Source organism: Musca vetustissima, unplaced genomic scaffold (genome assembly GCF_032173495.1).
Source record: "Musca vetustissima isolate MV318-11 ecotype Yass unplaced genomic scaffold, APGP_CSIRO_Mvet_v1 utg19679, whole genome shotgun sequence".
NCBI lineage: Eukaryota > Metazoa > Arthropoda > Insecta > Diptera > Muscidae > Musca > Musca vetustissima.
Window position 1 is genome coordinate 83,953 of NW_026876606.1, and position 22,070 is coordinate 106,022.

Genomic DNA, 22,070 nt, shown 5'->3' on the forward strand with positions numbered 1-22,070 from the left:
TATCCACAAAAGGTTCGCCTTTTCAGAAATGTTGTACGAGCATAACAGCGGAGAGTGGTTTCGACTGGTTGCACTGCATTGTTTGCTCATATATTTGCATTCCGGTTGCATTGTTTTGGTAACGATAACTTTAATGTTGATCCAAAATAAGGTATTTCTCAAACTGTAGCCACAACAACCAACGGCAGACTGTGGGGGAGGGGTTTGTACATATGTACAAAACTTACTACTTTTACTGGCACTGAGAGAATTCCAAACTCCAATTGTGAGAGTATCTGTGTGTTGGTGGTATCGTCAATTTGTAAATGCCAATATTCAGCAGTTAGGAAAATGTTTCAGTATTTAGGAATGCATGCCAACATCCATGGATTTTCATCAATTTTTTTGGTTTTTTGAAGTTAATTCTGTATTTGACATAAACCTAGCTAAGGTGGCATATCCAGTTAGTTTTTGCAAAAATAATTCAAATCGAATTTACAATAGTTGTTGTTTCCGTTGCCCTTATTATTATTATTATTTGAAAAGAAATGTTGGCCATTAGATATCAACTAAATGTTTAAAGGTACAATGTTCCCATGGCGGCTATAATGAAGTATTAATACAACACAAAATTGAAACGACCAATTCTTGAATAGAAAATTCTATTCGAATGTCAGTTAATTTTTTACCATCAAATGAAAACTTGAAGCCAATGTATCCTTTAAATTTGTATATATGGTTTATTTATTTCTTAATTGAGTAGCTATTTTAAATTATTTTCGTCCTATTTCTATTTGTTTGTCACACAGTAAGCAAATATGTTGCGGACTTCAGTTTTAGAAGTACACACATACCATATGCCACCTCGAGCACATTGTTTGTGCTGTGTAATTAATATATATTTTTGTTTTGTTTTCTCAGATTATTACAGTTGCGTTGGGGCGTCCCATTCTACAGAGAAAATCATAGCGTCTTATTCTTCTACACAATCACTGACGACAATCAGTTGAAATCTTATATTCAGAAAGCACTGAACCTCATCACAACACATATTCCACAAAATGATGTTTAGTCGCTTATAACGGCATGGGAATGCAATTGCATCACAAGGCGTTAACAAACTTGAAGACGCCAAACAAAAGGAGTCTAACGTTTGAAACAAAATTCACAAATTAGCATAAAATTACAATTAAAAAGGCTGTCAAAATACCAAAAAATGTGTACAAATTTGAAAAAAAAAACATCCATAATTTTATTGGCGTATGTATAAAAACCACCACAGTGTAATATCTGCGCAAATTACCAATTAAAGTTTTTTTCTTTAATCTTAATCCATAACGTAGTGGGCATATTAACATTGACAATACGTCTGTCACGTCTCGAAATATTTTTGGATTAGTAATAATTATACACCTAATAATTATAATTTCATTCAAATTACAACGTTTCCAACAATATGCAACAAATTGTAGGTATTCCGAAAAATATATTTTATTTCTGTCTTGATCGAAAATTTCTGAGACCTGATTCCTACGACTGTGGCTGGTAATATGTTATGTGTACATTTGATAGCCCCACCACAACAATGCTACTAAAAGTCATGGATTTTTTGTTATTGTACTATTGTCCGCGTGATAACCTGGCGGGTGTCTGACAAGTGACTACCTTTCTAAACTTGTAACGGTATTATGCAAAACTACAACAAAGACACCACACAATCATCTGGTGCCGACAGCACCCTCACTGCTCGCAAAATGAATAATCCAGTCTTGGTAGATACTAGCAGGCCGACATTCCAATCTGAGACTAGCTATAAATTTCAATGACTTAGCTAAACCAACGACCATGGGCAACACACTCCGCCCCAACCCATAATTGTGTTCGGCAATTCTGTCTGAGCGCCTAATGCCTTTGATAAATTTGCATTTCTGCAAAATGAACATGTTGGCCCTTTCTTTTTTTTTCAACATTTAATTGACCGGAAGTTTTATGTACGCTTTAAACGCTCGCTTTCATTAACCAAGTTTGCGACGATGACGCTCATCTCTTTTACACACAGCATCGGAAGACTCCCGACTCAAATGTAATGAGACAACTTTCATCGAAGACGTTCTCACATAAAAACAAACACTACAGTCGCTTTTTGCTCACTGCATACGGCCCTATGATGACTATAATAATAAGATCACGTTGCTGTTGTTGCAAAAGCACAACGACAACAACAATTCATATGCCATCCATTTGGAACCAACGAAGCAAGGTAACAATGCAATGCGAGGCATCCAATGGAACAAATGTAATGCGAGTATCTATCAGACAAACAGCCCAAACAGTTGAAAGACGAAAAGAATTATTGAACGATAATTTGAATTCTCCTTTTCGATAAATTAAGGGCGAATGTAAGACATATGCTAAATTGCATTAGACGTAGGGGAGACTGGGGCACATTCGGCAATCGCAGTCCCAAAGTTTGAAATCTCTAGCTAATAAACTTATTTAGATGGACGGTTTTTTATATTTTTACAGATGTTTTAGTAAAATTTCCATTCCACTTCGTAAGTATTTCGTGTATAAATTTAAATAAAATTTAAATTTTTAAGGCAGTATTATTAAACAGTAGTTGATTACAATGTGCATTATTATAAACTTAATTAAAAGTATAATGTTTTTAGAAGATTGATAGACAAAAAATAAAAAAAAAACTATAAAAACTGCCTTCGGAGTACATTCGGCATTTTAAAGTGGGGCACATTCGGTCATATACAGATAGTGCAATATTATTTCCATAAAATGTTTTTGAGTTTGTCTTTAAAAATAATCCTTTAATATGGTTCGAAATTACATATATAAGACCAAACGTGCTTGTATTGACGAAAATGCGATAGATAGAAAAAACTAATTCTGATGGTGTGTGCGACTTTAGATGTCAACGTCCGCCGCTAGAAAATATAGCCCTAAAATTCAAACATTGTGTCGCGTATTAAAACCAAAACCGTATTAAAACCAGTAAATCGTTAACAGTTCAATTCTGTTTCACAAATACTTTTATTGTAAGAAAATAATTACAACCCGTGCAGTTAGGTGCTCAAGTTAGTCTTGGTCGAGGAGTACGAATTTATTTTTTCTTTACTCGCATATTAGTGCCAAAAACCAAGCTGGAATAAAATTGTCAGACTTAATCCTACTTCTTTATAAAATAAAACTATTGATTAGTTGTGGAACTATTATGATAACAACTATTCAATAACGCCAGATTTTTTTCCAAAACTTACATTTCATTCTATAATTTAAATATTTTATTTAAAAACAAATATAATGGTGGGTATATTTTTGTACAAAATTTAGTTTTAGCTTGAAGAACAGGATACAATAATCACTTAAAATCACTTTCAAAATGATCACAAAAATTCAAATAATAAAAACAAAATATGTTCAGTAATAAATTGGTAGGTTTTGTATCCTTTCTGACAATACTTAACACATAGACGGACGCAAATGCATTCCCATGATTAAGCTTCAGCATAAAAATGGATGCTATAGTATTCACGTTCGTGAATTTGTTAAACTGCTTCCTTTTTTAAATGAACCTGACATTACCGTTGACAGTTGTTTGTAAAGGTTGCCAGTGATAGCTTGGCCCTTAAAAATTAAGTTTTGTGAGGATTGTCATGGCTGAGTATTAAGTGTATAGATGTAGAAAGTCCCTTTAACCGAATTGAAATAAATGAAACTTATAGTTCGTTATAAAAAGTACGATGTATCCGTAGGACGCTACAATTGTTATAAAATTTCGCTTCCAGGAAATATGTTCACTACAAAAAAGTCCGTTATAACTGTAATGATAACACATTTCCGTGCAATATATCCTGATTTAGGAAATAAAACCATACAAAAGACACTATCAAGTTCTAGCAAAAAATTGGTTTATCTATTTCCTAGGTCGTATGCGAATAATTGTAATTGCATTTAATTGTTTTATATTTATAGACAATTATATATGATAGACAAATATATGTATATATATATATATATATATAGTGTTGGTCACCTAATTAGCACACACCTGAAGGGAAAAGTATTTTGATAAACCCTCGATTCATTTAGAATGTTTCGTATTAACAAATTAAGTCTGTTGAACCATGTTGAACGACTTGTCCAGAAATTCCTAGAATAGCTAGAGATTAACAAACATTTATAAAAATAAACAAACAAACAAAATAAAAAAAACACACTTTTCCCTTTAGGTGTGTGCTAATTAGGTGACCGGTGACTGTATATATAACTGTGAAAAACATCTAATTCGTGCAACTTTTCTATTATTTATCTGTTTGTTTGCAAACAAATTGTTGCAAGTACAGCCACCTTTCACCGTTTATTAGTTCATAACTGGAAAAAGCTCCTGCCCACCATTTGTGGACGCCTGCATGTATACAAATGTATTGATTTTCGCTCCGTGCCCAAATATGAACTTGTGACATTTAATAGTTCTGTGTTCACGAAGTTCTGTATTTGTGTCTGTGTAAGGCCTAATAATAAGGTCAGCCAAGAAGATCAGTTGAAAATGTGATGCATGATGATATTATAAGGTGATGTATCAATACATAGACATTTGTTCATTAGGGCCGTTCAAGTGTTACATAAGCAAATGTATTGCAATTATTTATCCCCATACACCGCCTGCCCTACACCTTGTCATCAAAAGTAAGCATAGCTCTTATCCCAAAATTAGCAAAGCGATGTTATAATTTTGTATCCTTAAACATTAAATGGACAAAGTAAACGTATGATGAAATAAAAATAAATAATATAAATAACAGATTTTCTCTTCCTATTCATTTTCCTAATAAAAATAGATCTGTCTGTTTACAATTGTTACCAAATGTTACTAAATGTTGTCTGTTTACCCAAAACTCCAGTAAAAGAGAGTCAAATGAGAGAGCAAATTTGACAGTTCAACAACAACAAACTTACTGGAGTTTACTGAAAGAATTTTATTCAGTAAGATTTTGCAAACTCAGCCATTTTGAGATCAGCTGTTTTATGACCAAACATAAAAATTATTCAAAACATTTTTTTTTTTAATTTGCAAAGTTCAATTTGAAGTTGTATAAAAATTACAAAAAATGGAAGAAAATTCGTAAGTAATGCAAAGTTTCATTAAATTAGAAACTAATTCCTTATATATTTTTAGGCAAGTTCCAGATAGAGGGCAATGTATTGATGCAGGAAGCTTAAATGTTCCCGCGGAACATACCAAATCAATTTTTCTTTTATTGTTCATTTTATTTTTAATATTAAATGCAATACAAATAATTGTGTTTGTACATCGTTTGTTTGTTTATTTAGGCGCAAATCAAATATTTTCTTGAATCAGCTGTTAATTTGCTAAACCTTACTAAATGTTGTCTGTTTACTTTACTCAGTTTTATCGCAAAAGAGAGTAAAAAAGGCTTACTCTCTGAACTAGAACTTACTGAATAGATGTTACTGGAAAAGTAACCAGACACACCTAATGATGCATTGGTATTCGTGCCACCCTTTTTGTTGTTGTAATAAGGTGTATCGATACAACATTTTACTGGATGTTGTTCATTTACTTTTTGCAATTTTCTCCTTTCTTTCTCCATTTATCGTTTTTACTGTCAGTAAATTCTTATTGAGTATGTGTTACTGAAAGAGTAAACGATGTTTTTATTGGAAATACAAGAATCCTCCGTTATACAGAGAAATGTTCAAAGGTAGCTTTATGAAATTCTGCTAATTAAAACGCGAGCATGGCAAGTCGGACAAATATTAAGAAATGGGATGTATGGCATGTAGGGAATGGAAAATTCAGTACAATAGTATTTTTTCAGTACCTATTGTATTATAGCATTCAAAAAAGTGCTGTAGTATTCCCGCGACCAGTTCAGTACCAATGCAATCGGAAGATGCAAGAATTCACATATTATTACCATCAGAAAGATTGACTAGGTGACAATATCTATAAGAAACTGAATAAAATGTTTGTTTTGTTTTTTATTTTATTAAAAATAGTACTCTTTTAGTACCTTTTCACATTTTTTACTTTCCATCCCTGTGGCAAGCATTGATTTATTCTGCGAAATCAAAATATCAAATAATACTACATACATTCGTTTGTTTGAGCTAATAATTATTTTTTTTTATTTGTTAATTGTGTATGCAAAGTGTGTGCCTAACATAATAATAAAATATGTATTTACAAATGGTACTATATATAAATATGATAAAATAGCTTATTTAGTGTTGTTGTCTGACCACAACAGCATGAACGGAAAAATAATATCCGACCAATATAGGGCTAAACACCCTAACATACTCGCATACACATACAAAGCGAGAGGCAAAAAGCTCAAGACAAGTTTGGTAAACAGCCGCAAAATCGTTTTTCATTTGCAAATAGAACCAGCTAACAAATCTGTCAGGTGGACCGAGTAGTTCACAGCCAGAGAAACAAACAAAAACAATCTCAAACATACACTGCTTGAATGCGTGGGCATCAATGTGACACAATGCAATTATTCTCACGCCTCCCGTTCCCACAACAAAATATCAATATCAATGCTTAATGCTCGGTTCGTGCTCCAAAATATCTGCAACTCGAAACAGTATGGAATGTGAATTTGCAAAACGATACATTTATGACCACATTCGTTTTTTGTGACTTTGATTTCAATATTTCGAACGGCGAACAAGATAATTTTGTGTACATAATAGTAATGCCAAAGTAATATTCATACATTAAAATAGAAAAATTTCGATAATCCGACCCTGGCTAATTTGGATTATTCGGTAATCGGACTGCTTTCACTACTCAGTGCACTTTCTATAATTGAATTGTTTGCCTCAGTGTAGTATTTTTGGTAAAACGGGCACACATAACTTTACCTATTTTATTGAAAATTGTCCTTTTATATTTAAAGTTCATATTTTGTCAATGATTAATTGTATTTTTGAATAAAAGCATAAAACTATTTAAATAATCACTAAAGTTAGATTAGCGAGATTTTACTGTATATGTAAAATCGAAAAAATCGGATGTAATGTCAATATTCTAAACTCCTTTGATCCGCTGTTGGATCGGAATTGAATATGTTTGTGACGTCGCATCTTTAACAATTGTACCAATATTGTTCCTTTATTCGTTGCATTTCAATTCGTTGCATTTTATAGTGTTTGAAATACATCGATTGATCTATTAGGAATTCTGAACATTTTTAAGACTTGTGAGAGATGAGTGGACTGTTAAATATTAACTTGGAACATCGTCTATATTACGGTGATATATTAGATGAAATAATCCCAATTGTTAAGAAATAAAAAAAGTAGTCAACCAGAGGGGTTTGTTGCATTTTCCGATTCATAACAATTTGCAATCATTCCCTGTAACTTTGCAAAGATCTGCAAAATATAACTATTCGGGAGGAAAGTTTAAACAAAGTCAATTGGTTTAAACTTAAAATATTTAAAAAATACGTATTTAACAAATTTGAACTGGACTTACCGTCCAACATGTACTGCGAAAGATCTTCTTCGGGTTTTTGTTGTGGCTCCTCGGCAAAGACTTCCATGTTTACAATATTTCCACTTGCGGCCGTCGTTATGGGGACTTGTTTACGTTTACGGGGCAGTCGTCACCACAATTCCACACTTGTTAAATTAATTGTTTGTTGTCTTGATTGTTGTTGTTGTAGTAAGCGTGTGTGTTTATTGTTATTAACCGCTGCTTTTGGCACAAACACCTTTTTGAACTTTCCACTCAAACACGAGCTTTGAGGTGCATCACCAGCACAATTCGGTCATTGAATAGTTGTTGTGTCTGTAGGTAGAGATTAATAGGTTTGCTCGTACTTTACCGGTACAGTGGTCAAGAGCGCCAACACTTAATCATTGGTGAGGGCGCAGCAAATCCGAATGCAATACGTAATGCCACCAGCCATAAACTGCACAATAGTCAGAACAGTGTGATTCTTTCAATTTAGTCCCCACCCGGACATAGCAAGGGGGAAATGTGTATCTCAATTACGTTCAATGCTCGTATTTCATCGCCCGAATTTCACGGTTAGCAAATGCTTTGGTTTGATTGTTTCTTTGGTTTACTGAATATTGCCAAATGGTTTTTTGATTTTTTGGTGTTGTATTGTGCCTTTCTATTGTATTGTGTCTTTCTTTCCTCGCTTTAAAGTTGTCTGGTTCTTCGTCAAATGGACGGGCAACAATCGACAAGTCTGTTAGTCAATTGCGCTGCTGTTGTTGGTGTTTCTTTTTTGTAGTTTAGTTTTGCATTTACAGAAGGTTTTTTCTTCTTTTTTTCTGTTTTTTTGAGTTGTTTTCTTTCTTCAACACTTGTCGTTGGTCACCTTGAGCACCTTGGGAGATAGACGACATAAGAATAGCGACAATAACTCATAGACACGAACACACGCACACACCCGTATTCGCATTTCGAACGTATCGACAACGGTTGAGTGATAATTTTTAAAACAAAACGGAATTTATGCAAATATTTAGTCGATTGCCGCGAAAATAACCGAACAAGAATAAAATCAACAAACAAACAATCGAATTCCGTAGAAGAATAAAAGATAAAAGAAGAGAACAAATAAAAACCCCGCACACAAACGTCATCCAATCAAAACGCCAGAACAAGCAAAGCCTCAAAGGCAATTCGGGATGACTTCTTGGCTTACCAACTTTTCGAAAGTACCCCGCTGATCAACCAACAACAAATTAAAAATGTTTGTAGCTAGCGTATACAAAAGCTAAGTACGATGTCATGAAATTCCCTAATGTGGGGGAAGCAACAATCAGCAGCTCTATGGAAACCTTAAAGCATACATGTCTATCTGTCAGTAAACGCCTGTCGATTTGGTTCCACATTGGAACAAGTGTTTCGATACAGCCTATTATTCAAGCACACCCATACTGTTGGTACATACAAACATACATCATTCTATCACATATTTACATGCGCGCAAACCTTGTGCTTTGAATTATTCTTGGACGCACAATTTCGGTTAAACATTCCTCAACTTGGCACAATACTCAATGACAGTTACTTCAATAAAAAGCGCTTGCAATGCTAAATCGCCAGCCGTAAAACGAATCAAAGAACCGTCACATAAATTATTCACCGCAAACAAATTTGTAGGGAATTTTAAATAGAAAATAAATGCATCAATGTATGTATGTACATGCATGGATAGGAATTTGTTCGTATTTTGCATGGCATCCAGTACGATGGTTTGAACTTTGTTGTAATATGGTTCTATTGACTTTTCATCGGTTAAGGAGTACTTATTTTAAAGTCACAGTGCGATGGAAAATAAAATAAATAGTTTAACAAATAAATCACACTTCGGCTATCTTAACTTTTTGAAGAATCTTAAATTTGTAATATCTTTCCTGCCTAATAAAGATTGGCGCAGTTATATGTTCCCCATAAAAATTGAATTTATATTTGTATATTCTTTCTATGTCTCAGGTTTAATTGAAACTGTAATTATATTTTTTTACAAAATTGCTTGGTACTTTGCTGGCAAATTTAGTGATGTGGATCCGAAACTAAGTCTTCCCTGCCTTACCCCTTGGTAGACAATACCATACTTTCCCCACAAATAAATAGTTGTTTTTATAAAACAACAAACTGTAATTACGAATGAGAATATATTTATATAAGATTCCTTATATGCGTATGTACGCTTATAAGAAACAACTTTCTTATATCCCATAATTCCATACAAGAAAAAAAACGCATATAAGAAAGAAATCTCTGGCTTTTGTGAGTTTCTTATATCCGATATCTACTGTACCTATTTACTATTTGTTATATTGAACTTCTGGTTGTTTGTAGCCGTACATTGCAATTAGTATTGGAAGTAATTACTTTGTTCATCCATAATAAATATTTCATGGTATTCCCTACTGGATTTTGGAAAGAAATAATAACCTTTCATTAATTTTTCCCGTTTTTAGTTATGTGTTGAAAAATGTCAAATAAACACAACCACTTGTTGCGTATATTTATTTTATATTTGGCAGAAGACGCCACCAGCTACATAGTTGCTTTTTTATACCCTCCACCATAGTATGGAGGGTATATTAATTTTGTCATTCCGTTTGTAACTCATCGAAATATTCATTTCCGACCCTATAAAGTATATATATTCTTGATCAGGGTAAAATTCTAAGACGATCTAGCCATGTCCGTCCGTCCGTCTGTTGTAATCACGCTATCTTCTGAAGGAATTGAGATAGGATGCTGAAATTTTGCATAGGGATGTCTTTTATCTGCAGGCAGTCAAGTTCGAAGATGGGATATATCGGTCCACATTTAGACATAGCTCCCATATAACAGTACCCCCAATTTTCGGTATTTTGAGGTTCTAGGGCGCGTTTTTCAACCGAATACGCTGAAATTTAGTACATTGGGTTCTTATTAGGTACTTAATGTCCCCACAAAAAATTATAAATATAGGTCGACTTTTTCTGGTAGCCCCCATATAACGGTACCTCCTAATTTTCAGTATTTTGGGGGTTTTAAACGTATTGTTCCACCGAATTGGCTGCAATTTGGTATTTTGAGTTCTTAATAGGTACCAAATCTCTCCACAAAAAATATAAATATAGGTGAATTTTTTCGGATATCCCCCATATAAGGGTACCCCCCAAGTTTCGGTATTTTGGGGTTCTTGAGCGCGTTTTTCCACCGAATTTGCTGCAATTAGGTAATTTGTAGTCGTATATGGTAACAAATCTCTCTACCAAAAATTTTTAATATTCGCCCCCCTTTTTGGGGTAGTCCCCATATAACCCCATTTTTATACCCTCCACCATAGTATTAGTTAGTTTTGTTTTTCCGTTTGTAACGCATCGAAATAATCATTTCCGACCCTATAAAGTATAAATATTCTTGATCAGCGTAAAATTCTAAGACGATCTAAGCATGTCCGTCTATCTGTCTGTTGTAATCACTCTAGCGTCTAAACGAATTGAGATAGAGCCCCAAAATTTTGCATTGTCTGCAGGCAGGTCAAGTTCGAAGATGGGCTATATCGGTCCACGTTTAGGCATAGCTCCCATATAAGGGTACCTCCCAATTTTCGGTACTTTGAAGTTCTTGAGCGTGTTTTTCAACCGAATTCGCTGAAATTTGGTACATTGGGTTCTTATTGGGTACCAAATGTCCCCACAAAAAATTATAAATATAGGTCAATTATTTCGTTTAGCCCCCATATAAGGGTGCCCCCCAATTTTCGGTATTTTAGGGTTCTTGAGCGCGGTTTTCAACGGAATTCGCTGAAATTTGGTATTTTGTAGTCGTATATGGTTACAAATCTCCCCACCAAAAATTATTAATATTCACCGCATTTTTGGGGTAGTCCCCATATAACCCCATTTTTTATATTAAAATAGTTATCTGATTTGTTCCGTGTGTTGCGGTTGGGTAGTAGTTAGGGGGGATAGTCAATTTTTAGCCTACAAAGACTATTTAGCCATCTGTTGTAAGCATTCCGCCTTCTAAAGATATTGTGATAAAAAACTCAAACATGATGATAATGAAATATATCGGCAGACATTTAGGCATCTCCTCAATATAGTGATACCTCCTGAAGGAAAGAATTGAGATAAACAATTAAAATATTGGGTTCAGTATTGGCATATACCAGTCATTAATTAGGCATAGCCCTAATATAATGATATCCCCATATAATGATATCCCCTAATATATGATAATCCTATCCCCTAATATATAATGATATCCCCTAAAATATTCACTATTTCCTACACTATGTAATCAATATTGGCCCCCCTTTAGGTATATACCCACTTTTTGGTATGTTCCCTATATTTTCATTGCATGTATCTGTCAGTATAACTATGGTGGAGGGTATCCAAAGTTCGGCCCGGCCGAACTTAACGCTTTTTCACTTGTTGTTATTCAGCTCAAGCTGCCCTACCTTGTATTATTGTACCATGCTAAATACTACAGCAAAAATTGTACCATGCTAAATACTACAAAAAATTGTATAACGAACACCGATTATAACGAGCTTTTTTATAGCGAACACATATCATGTGCCCGAAGTTTTAAGACATATTTTTCATACACATTTTTACTCCTATAGCGAACTTCTTTAGAAAATACCTTTCATTCGGTCCCAACTTTGGGTTTTCATATATCTTAGTTTGCTTAAAACAATCCTCAATAAAGATAATTTTTACGCTAAAAGTGCGTTTATATTTACGAAATCCACTTCCTCCACAACGAACTAATTTCCTATTTGTTCGCTGAAACCGTACTCGACTGTATATTCAATTTCCCCATAAATGTTGGAGATCACTAACTCAAAAATTAAACGAAAAATAATCCATATCCATAGAAGATACAAAAAATATGAAAAAAAAATAATTAACGGTTGATTGAAATGCACAGAATTGTCCTGGATAAATCTTACTAGAAGAAATTTACCCAGCAACATTCAGTAAGTTCTCAGCGTTGTAGTTCAGTTCAGCACTCTCTTTTCGCTCTGTTTTACTGGATTTTGGAGTAAACAGACAACATCCAGTAACATTTGGTAACAATTATTACCGAATATCGAGAAAACAGACACAACTAATGTAAGGTAACAGCAAATGTACAGAAAACGATACAACCGCATAGAAATTTGTTGTTGTAATACAAGTGTCAAAACCATTTGATTGAAAAGTGTTAAAAAAATCAAATTATGAACAAATTAATAATATATTATTTTCGAATCCTCAAAATAAAATTTAAAAACGTGAATGAAAATCTATTAATTTTCAAATTATATCGCTTCCATATCTTTCCTCTAATTGAGTCATTGACCGCTATATGTGTAACACATATTAAAATGCTGGAAATTGTGAATTATTCTGTGAAGAAAGATCTACGGCTTCAAGCATTCCCAGCGGGCAGATTGAGTAAAGTGAATAAATTTAATAAGGAATAATTTAGAATTTTATTTATTTTAATTTTGCTGTTGGGTAATTTTTAAAAACATAATTTGTCATATTTATATTGACACGAGTAATACGTTGGAATCAAATGAGCGGGGTTTTGCTGTTACCTTCTGTAATTGTAACATGGGCAAGAATGTGAATGAATGTGAAACTGCAGTTTCGTCGTATCGAAGTCTTGCCACAAGTGCCAACCAATTATAGACATTCTGCAGACATATAAAAATGGTCATATATGCCATGGACTTTTATGGGTCCCTTGATCTATCGGAATCGAGAGTGTCAACTCCAAAACAATCCGACATTTATATATGATAATAATTGATAATAACGACTGAAGGCGTTTTGCTGAGGTCTAACAATAACGTGAAGATAATCCAGTTTCTGTTGTGTGAACGTTTCCGCAGTTCTGAAAACTGGCCAGACACGATGACAAAATGGGTGGTGGTAATGTCTTCTACAAACTCTCAATATTAACATTTATTTATTGCTAAAACAAACATTATAGCAAAGTTGGTGATAGAGCACACACAAATTCAATGGATTAGTTTTCGCTCTCATACAAGTGTTGATAGAGAACTAGTTAATTTGTTGGTTTATTTTTAGACTGGAAATTCAAATCATATTATTTATTATTTCAAAAGCTTGCGTATTTGAATATCTCCTAGGAATGTGGCAAAACTCTTCTTAAACAATAAAATATATATGGAACAAACAATCTGCTCTGAAACAGAAGAAGAAAAAAGAAGTATATATATATATAGCATAGACTGCTAAAGTAGTAAAACAAGATTTGTTGATATGAGTTCTCAGCTTGGAAAATATTATTCCAAAAACAATGACTCACTCGCAGAAAGAGATGAAACCGCAGAAGTAGAATTATAGACTGTTTATTAATTTGTTATGAAAATAAAGCCAACAAAATGAAAATATGTAGAGTAGCAGATAATCATCAACCTTGAATTGTATTTAGAGTATTTGTGTAAAAAAGTAATTCAATATAGACCAAGTCAGCAGGAAAATGGTGACTTCAAGCTACATAGCAAGTTACTGAAACTTATTTTCGGTCAATTTTGTTTCGGATACAATCTTGATATTTCGAGATGGAACTCCAATAACATGAAAATATCGTCTACTTCAATTATGTGCATAAAAAATGTTTGTCACGATTTCAAATTTGTTTTTGTTTTATTTCTAATACAGTTAGATTTAAAATTGGTTTCATTGTTTGTCTTGTATTTGTTCACTTTGGCAATCGATTTGTAATTAATTGATTGTTGAGATACGTTTCACAAAAACTACAGATCGGAAACCTAATTATCATTATAAGAAATTGCTAATTATATTTTTGGCAATATTTGTATAAGAATTGCTTTTAATAATTATTTACAATTTTACGTCAAATCAAAACGAGTCGACAACACACGCACAAATAAAGCCAGCACTTGGCCTGTCAACCGGACAATACACAGCGAAAAACTAAAGCAGTGTATTACGAAGAGGGAACTTTGGAACCACGATCTCAACATCTAGAATTTCACGTTCCGATGTTTACGGGCCTCACTCACTCTCCTGCAATCTGTTAACTGCTGCTCTATTTCTCAGTGCTCGCGACAATATTTCCATGAGGCGAAACGATTAGCTTAGCAAGTGTATGAACGACATGTGTATGTATGTATGGATGTGAACACACAGCCATACAACCCTATAAGCAGTGTGCATTTTATAGATACTCATTATCGCATTTGTCATATGATTCTCTCTATCCGCTCAGCAGACAGCGGTTTCAACTATACCGACATGTTGAGGGGCTCGCTTTTGGGTCGATGGGCGAGCGATGTTACGCTCGTTTAACCACCACCACTGTTACCCATATAAGATGTTTGCCATAAAGCAAACAATCGCCACAGCCGTCTTGCATGACACCCCGGCCCAAATGCCTTTGCCTTCTCCCTCCTCATGTTTACAGTTCGCCCGTATCATTTTTCCATTAACACAGTTGAGACTTCTTATTTCTTTTGGAAGTGCATCGCAGTTGCAGACATTCCGAAATAAGTGCTAAGCCCAGCACAGCCGTAATCTAATCGGCCACATACACGCTAATTGTATATGTACAAGCATACATATGTATTTTTCGATAATTAGTATTTACATATCATCGGACATGTGCCTCCGTAAAGTCACTTAAAGAATTTCAAAATTTGGTACGGCAGTCAAATTGGCGGATATAAATTGCCGCAAATTTTGAAGTGTAATACTAATGTTTAGTATTTCTTATTTATGTAAAGAATATTTAAGGTTCAAAATATTCATAAAATTCTCAGAATTGTCCCATTATTAGAAATGATGCCCAAAACCGTGGTATTTCATGGCATACAAGATTCAAAATGAACATTTCAAATATTGCATTTCTAATTACACCTAAGTCTGTTTTTACACGGTCTTTTTGTACACGGTTTTGATATAACACGGTTTGAAATTTTAATATTTTAATTTTTTTTAGACGATTTTATTCCATTTAGCACGATTTGAAATTTTATGTACTTAAATTTTTTTGTCAAATTTAATTTTTGCGAAGTATGTTCATATCACAAAAAGTATTTATGAAAGAAAAAAGTCTGAAACCATCGATAGTTTGCATACACTAGCTTAAAGATTTAAGTGAATTCCCTTTTAGCGCGTACAAACAATTTTTACTGGCCAAAGCAAATGTGAGTAGCACTAATTTAGGGGAATTCCATTTATGTATAAGATCAATGTCTTTTTTACACGGCTTCTTCTGGAACCAATCTACCGTGTAAAAACAGACTTAGGTGTACATTATCCTACACATAAGAGCTATGGGAATGATGACTGTATTGTTTAATACGTCGTTATGTGCATATCATCTTGAACAATAGCCCAAAACAATTCGCAAAACTCCAGCAAGAAAGTTAAAAAAAAAACAAGTCGCTATTACACATTAGAAGTAAAGTGCGTATTAAATAACGACAACGATTTGAGCCACTGTTTTGTTATTATTATAAAATAATACAATTTTACGGGTTTAGACATTTACACATGTACGATATGTACATATATAGTTCCTCATGAGTATCTACTTACTTGTACCTGGCAAATATTGATATGAAATGTGTGTGTAGAATATGGTGCAAACACCTAGCTTTTTAGGCTAGTATTAAAATTGTAAAAATCGGAGATGGAGGTCTTCTTATAGACGAGCTGGAGGCCTTTGTTTACGTATACATAAACAGCTTCTAATAAGATTTATCCAGCACTATATTCAATATATTTCAATCAGCCGTTGAATTTAAATGTTGACCCAAGTCAAAAAGCATTTTTATTTTATGAAGTGTATTCCTTAATAAGTCAAAAAAGTAAATTTCAAGCATTTTAAGTGAAATTACGTGATATTTTTCCAAATCATACTGGATATTGGCTGTTTACTTTTCTCAGTATTATTGCAAAAGAGAATAATACGGCTTACTCTCTGAAATAGAATTTACTGGGTAAATGTTACTGGTAAAGTAACCAGACACAACTAGTATTTCGCGCAAATCGAGATAATAGTTTTGAATCACGATAAATTTTATATACAGTCCAAACGTTCCCTAAAATTTCAAAATTTTATATTCGTTAAGAGTCACCTAATATAAAATCTTATTGGACCCCTCCATCTTTGTTAGTATGTATATATGTATGTACATATGAGAAATTGGAAAAAATCTTATTGGTTTTCGAAAACGGTTCTATAAAAGTGCACACCAGTCATGTGGCGTTGCACTATCTTGGCCGGTACTTGGCGACCGATTACAACATCACCCAAGGGGTTGTTTTTGTTTTGTTTGGGGAAGCTTTCGTTCGGGTTCAATATGGCGACAAATACACAAAATATGACGAATTGCGAAGTGAAAAATATGCCTAAAAATTTGTTTTTTTTTGGTTCGTTATTTGACGGTGAGTTTTTTCCTTTATTAATCCGTAAGTTGAAAAAGGATTTAGATGCCTTCACTAGTGCTCTTATTGTTTATATTAGGATTTTTTTCGATACACAAAAAGACACGCGATATTCAGTTCACCTGGGTGAAGTACATATCAATTTATTATTGATTAATCACGTAGATACTCCAAAAACTAGTTTGGTAAGCCAATTATCTTCTCCGATAGATATATGAAACACATTTTTCATTAATATTGACACTATCTATATTTAGTTTTCCTTCAAGGAATAGCAAATACACTGCACCATGTTTTTGCGGATTTCACAAATAAGTAATAAAACAGCTAGAGGACTCACTTCGTACGCGGATGTGACAGTCTTGTTAAAGTTTTAAAATCCAACTGCAACTTTGAGCTCTTCAGTGCGTTTCTCATTGGCGATGTGTACTAGACGGTAAACCTGTTTATATTCGTTGGCCTTTGCCACCCTTAGTTTCAATGTTCGTCGTGCAGTTTGTTTTGCAGCCCCAAGAAGGAATACCAAAAGTGCGCAGGTCACATCCACATACAATCCACTCTTGAAAATAAGGGTAGGTTTGCATTTGCACCATAGTGTTGCCAACCACAAATATTAAAATGTGTATACTAAGTCTGTCTGTTTACATGACATTAGGTCTGTCGGTTCACTCCCTAGCCACCAGTACTGGATGCTGCTTGTTAACAGTATATTTGGGAATTAGAGAATAATTGGATTACATACCTGTGTAAAAAATTACTATTGGGTTTTCGTTGGCATCAATTGTATTGATGAATTGTGGTCCAATTTAGAACAAAATACTGTCATACTTAGAAGGGTCTGAATTATCTTATAATCTCATCATTCTGAACAATATATCAATATTTTGTCCTTCGAGCCCACTTTATGATGGATGCCCTACTCAACGTCTGATATCGTGTTTAGATAATACATCTGGTTATATAGGCCTAATATGATGACAAAGCTTGTTTTTCTGATGATGTAGGACGAATAATATACGCCGCCCAGTGGTACATCGATTAGCTCCATAAAACAAAAAGTCGAGAAATGCGGTGAAAATTCCTATGATAAAAATATAAATTTTCAAATTCGCAATATTGGGTTGCAATAATGATTATAAAAAAATCTTACTTTCGAATACTGTAATGTCGAATACTGTATTTTTGAATTTTCAAGACATTCTATACACATATACATATTTAGTTATTGTTTTGACAAAAAGGGGCACCACATCAAAATATTGTAATCAACAATTAGGACTAACCTACCCCCTGTTATTGTACCACGGGTGCACCATTTGTTTGGAAAATTTGTGAAGCCACAGAGCTCAATATGCCTTATGAACTCTTTCATTGCAAAACTTCGATCCATAAGATTGACTCGAAGGAGAAAAAACTGACTTAAAACTCATACAAGCGAAATTAAAAAAAAAAATAAAATATTTAGAAAATATATAAATCTGAACCAATTTTCAAAAATGGTTGGTCCTTGGGTCTGATAAAGTTATATTATCTGCAACGATTTATTGTCAATTAAAAAAAACTACATTGCATTGTAAAAGAAGAGCTGTAAAAGGTTAATCTATTAAATGTGACATAACGTTTCGATCTTTATTATGAATTTTCCACGACAACCATAACGACATTCACTTTTCATCAATCGACTTAATTCATTACACTAGTCGTCAAAAGGGGCACAGTCTGACGGGCAATGTCGTCTAATGTGAATCGGTGTACTAAGTAAAAGTACATTACCGGCCATTGAGCAACATAAGACCACCCACACAAAAATGACACCTTCAAAACAACCGGATAATAGAAGAGAGGACCGATGATTACGACAATCGAAGCTTGCCGCAGACATAACCTGATGTCCAACCACTAATCTCACATCAAATTCAATGTGACACCCCCACCTGACTACTCAACTTCATCCAAGTCACGTTAAAAAAACGGCAATGGATTGTTTCGAGCCACACGATCGCTGTATTTTGACAGACAACATTGTTGATTTTTTGTGTCTGGATCATTGAGGCTCAGCCCTTTACGTTTTCGAGAAAACAAACCTCATGTACTCTCTCTTAATTTCGGTCTGCCGTTGTTTAGCATAGGCGGGAAAGCATTTTACCAATACCTATGCGAGTAATATGTGCACCCCTGGTCTGGTTCGTACGATTCCGTTGTAATTAGTATAACCAGCTGGGCCATTCGACAATAGCGACGGTACGTGTGTATGATGTTCCTCCATCATAAACACACACAATGACAATGCAAATGATCTATCGATATACCTCCACAAGCAGGAGCTGCATTCACCGGTCACCGGATAGGAATTCCTTTCGTTTTCAACCACCACCACCACAGTACAAACGGGCTTCGAATCCTATCCTCCTATGGTTGATTGGCATTTTCTGTCGACTGCGGCAAGCATGAAGTTGTTGTTTTTTAGAAATGGAAAGTTCACTGGAAATCTCGCTTTTCTGTGACCGACCAGACAAAAGCCATTGATCTCGCCAAACCAACTATAAATTTGAGAAAAGTTAAAGAAGTAGTTGTGCCACTTTTGTTGATATTGCCAAACTATGAATGTTGCCCAAAACCAACAAATGTGGGGGAATGTTCAATTTTAATTCACTTGAAATCTAACAAAAATATCAAAAAAAGAGATATTGTTAGCCTTGAATGAATTATGTGGGGTTCAATGATCCCAACAAGGGGGCAAGGGCAGGTGTTTACATATTTACATAGTTAAGTAAATTTCTTTAACATTAACGTGTCATAAAAATGTTGCCGTAACTTTTTGGAAGGAATTTGTCCTCCCACGTCGAAATTACTTTGCTGTCTAGATTTTGTATGGGGAGCAACCAATTAGAACAGAAAAACCCCATATTTTTAACTACATCTCCTATTGAGTTCTTAACCATTGGTCTGTTCCCGTACTACAAGAATCTACTAGATATTACTATTTTCTTCGATATCATAAAGGAAAATTCGTTATCGTAGCAAAAAATAGTGGTGCGCACACTAGCCCTTTTGAATGACACTCTTGCCCAAATTTTGTTTTTTTGATAGTGTATCCTCTCATGTCGTCATTAAAAAGGTCCACGGCAGAATTCGATAAAATAATAAGGCGGAAGCTTTAATTATAGCTACATAAATACCATAATAAATCTGTTGTGGGTTTGTTCGAAATTTAGCTCCAATAATAATAAATAATTTTATTTGCATTTTAAATGACATATACATTAGAACTTTTTAGCGGGTTAACCTACTTTGTGAGGATTTATTTGGCATTTATGCAAAGTTATTGGCAATTTAAAACCACAGGGTGAACGAAATCTAGTACAATGTAAACGTAGTATTACATTTTTAGTATGGTTCATCTATTTCGAAATCTAGTTTGCTTATCGATGCAACAAACAAGTTGTTAAATAATTTTAATTTAATTTAACCGTTTAATAAAATAGTGATTTTTTGCCAGTAGTCGGCACCAGTTACCAAACGTCGGCATATCCCATTTTTATTGAAGAAAAATTATATATTTGATCGATCTTTTATTGTTTAATGAATCGTAGTAAAATATGAGCGAAATTAATTGATTTTTTTATGAAAATATTACAATTGTATATTTTGCTGCCGACTTTAGGAAGCAGTTATACAATATTCGGCATGTCTAATACGCACATTTTATAGATTTACAAATGAATCTGACTTTTGTAAACATATTTCACAATTTTTTTTTTTTAATTTTTGAAAAATGACTTTTCCACCACATATGCCGACCATAAAAAACCGTTTCTACGACAGAGGGGTCTACGATCCGAAACGACCCGAGTTTTACTCGGCCAACGTCTGTCACCTCAGCCCATTATGTAAAAGCAATAGGGCTACAACAACAACCATAAAAAACCGCCGATTTTGTTTGTTCCTAAAGGCGGCATGAAACATTTTGTAAAATTACAAATATTTTATTATAATTTGAAATGTAGAGTAACTTCGGGTAATGTGGACCACCATTTTCTTTTTTTGATATTGTGGCGTAATAACGGTAAAAAATAAAAACCAATTGTTTTCACAACATAGTGGATTTGGTTGGTCATGTCAAACATTATTAGATATGTGGGGTGGTCCACATTAGACGCATAGACCACATTACCCGAAGTTACTCTATTATGATCTTGTACACGTTTTTTACAATTATGACATGAGCTGTTACTAGCTTTGAATGACCCATATTGACAAAACTATATATACCTAATAAAAATGTATTATAAACTTATAGTAACCATAAGAGTTTTATATAGATTACTATAATCATAACCTATAACATATATGGGCATTTCCGGGAAAAAGTAAACCAAAGTAGAAGAATTTTTTAATTAATTGTACTTAGATTCGTGAAGTTACAACAAAAAGTACAGAGAAATACAACATTTGCCATTTTTTGCTTCTTATTATTGCCATACAGAAATAATTGCTACAGAAATAAAAGCTGTAAAATCAAAACTGTCGTTTGAGTGACCCAGAAAAATCCTTAGCAAGAAAAGGACAGGACAATGTCTAAAGTCAAGTATCTTTGAAGTCACGTGAGTAAGTGCCACTTTGTGACTTTTATCTCAAAAAATAAAATTTGTTTACCACTGATAAAAAAAAATTAATTCTATTTGATTTGTTAAAACATACTAAGAGTTTATTAAGATATTGAACAATACAAGCACACGCAGACATTTTTTTATATGATTTGACAGGAAAAAAAATATTATTTTTTTATACCCTTCACCACACTGTGGTACAGGGTATTATGTCTTTGTGCATATGTTTGTAACAGGCAAAAGGAAACGAGATAGGCACATGGTTCCTTTTGAGAATATGCATAGAATCACTTTCTGAGTCGATTTACGCATGTCCATCTGTCCGTCCGTCTGTCCGTCCGTCCGTCCGTCTGTCCGTCCATGTATTTTTGTGAACAAAGTACAGGTCGCATTTTTGATCCGATTTGGATGAAATTTGGCATAGGTCACTTATTTGGCCCAAGGACGAACCCTATTGAAATTGGGAAAAATCGGTTCAGATTTAGATATAGCTCCCATATATATTTTCACCCGATATAGGCA

General features: G+C 33.9%; 1 long non-coding RNA gene across 1 annotated transcript; it reads right to left on the bottom strand.

The window, feature by feature from the left end:
* Positions 1 to 8,330: 8,330 nt before the first annotated feature.
* LOC133321162 (uncharacterized) lies at positions 8,331 to 17,413 on the bottom strand. Its single transcript, XR_009754003.1, has 2 exons — positions 17,279 to 17,413; positions 8,331 to 8,369 (listed from the first exon to the last, which is right to left on the bottom strand). It is a non-coding gene; the product is annotated as an uncharacterized LOC133321162 (long non-coding RNA).
* Between the last annotated feature and the right edge of the window lie 4,657 nt (positions 17,414 to 22,070).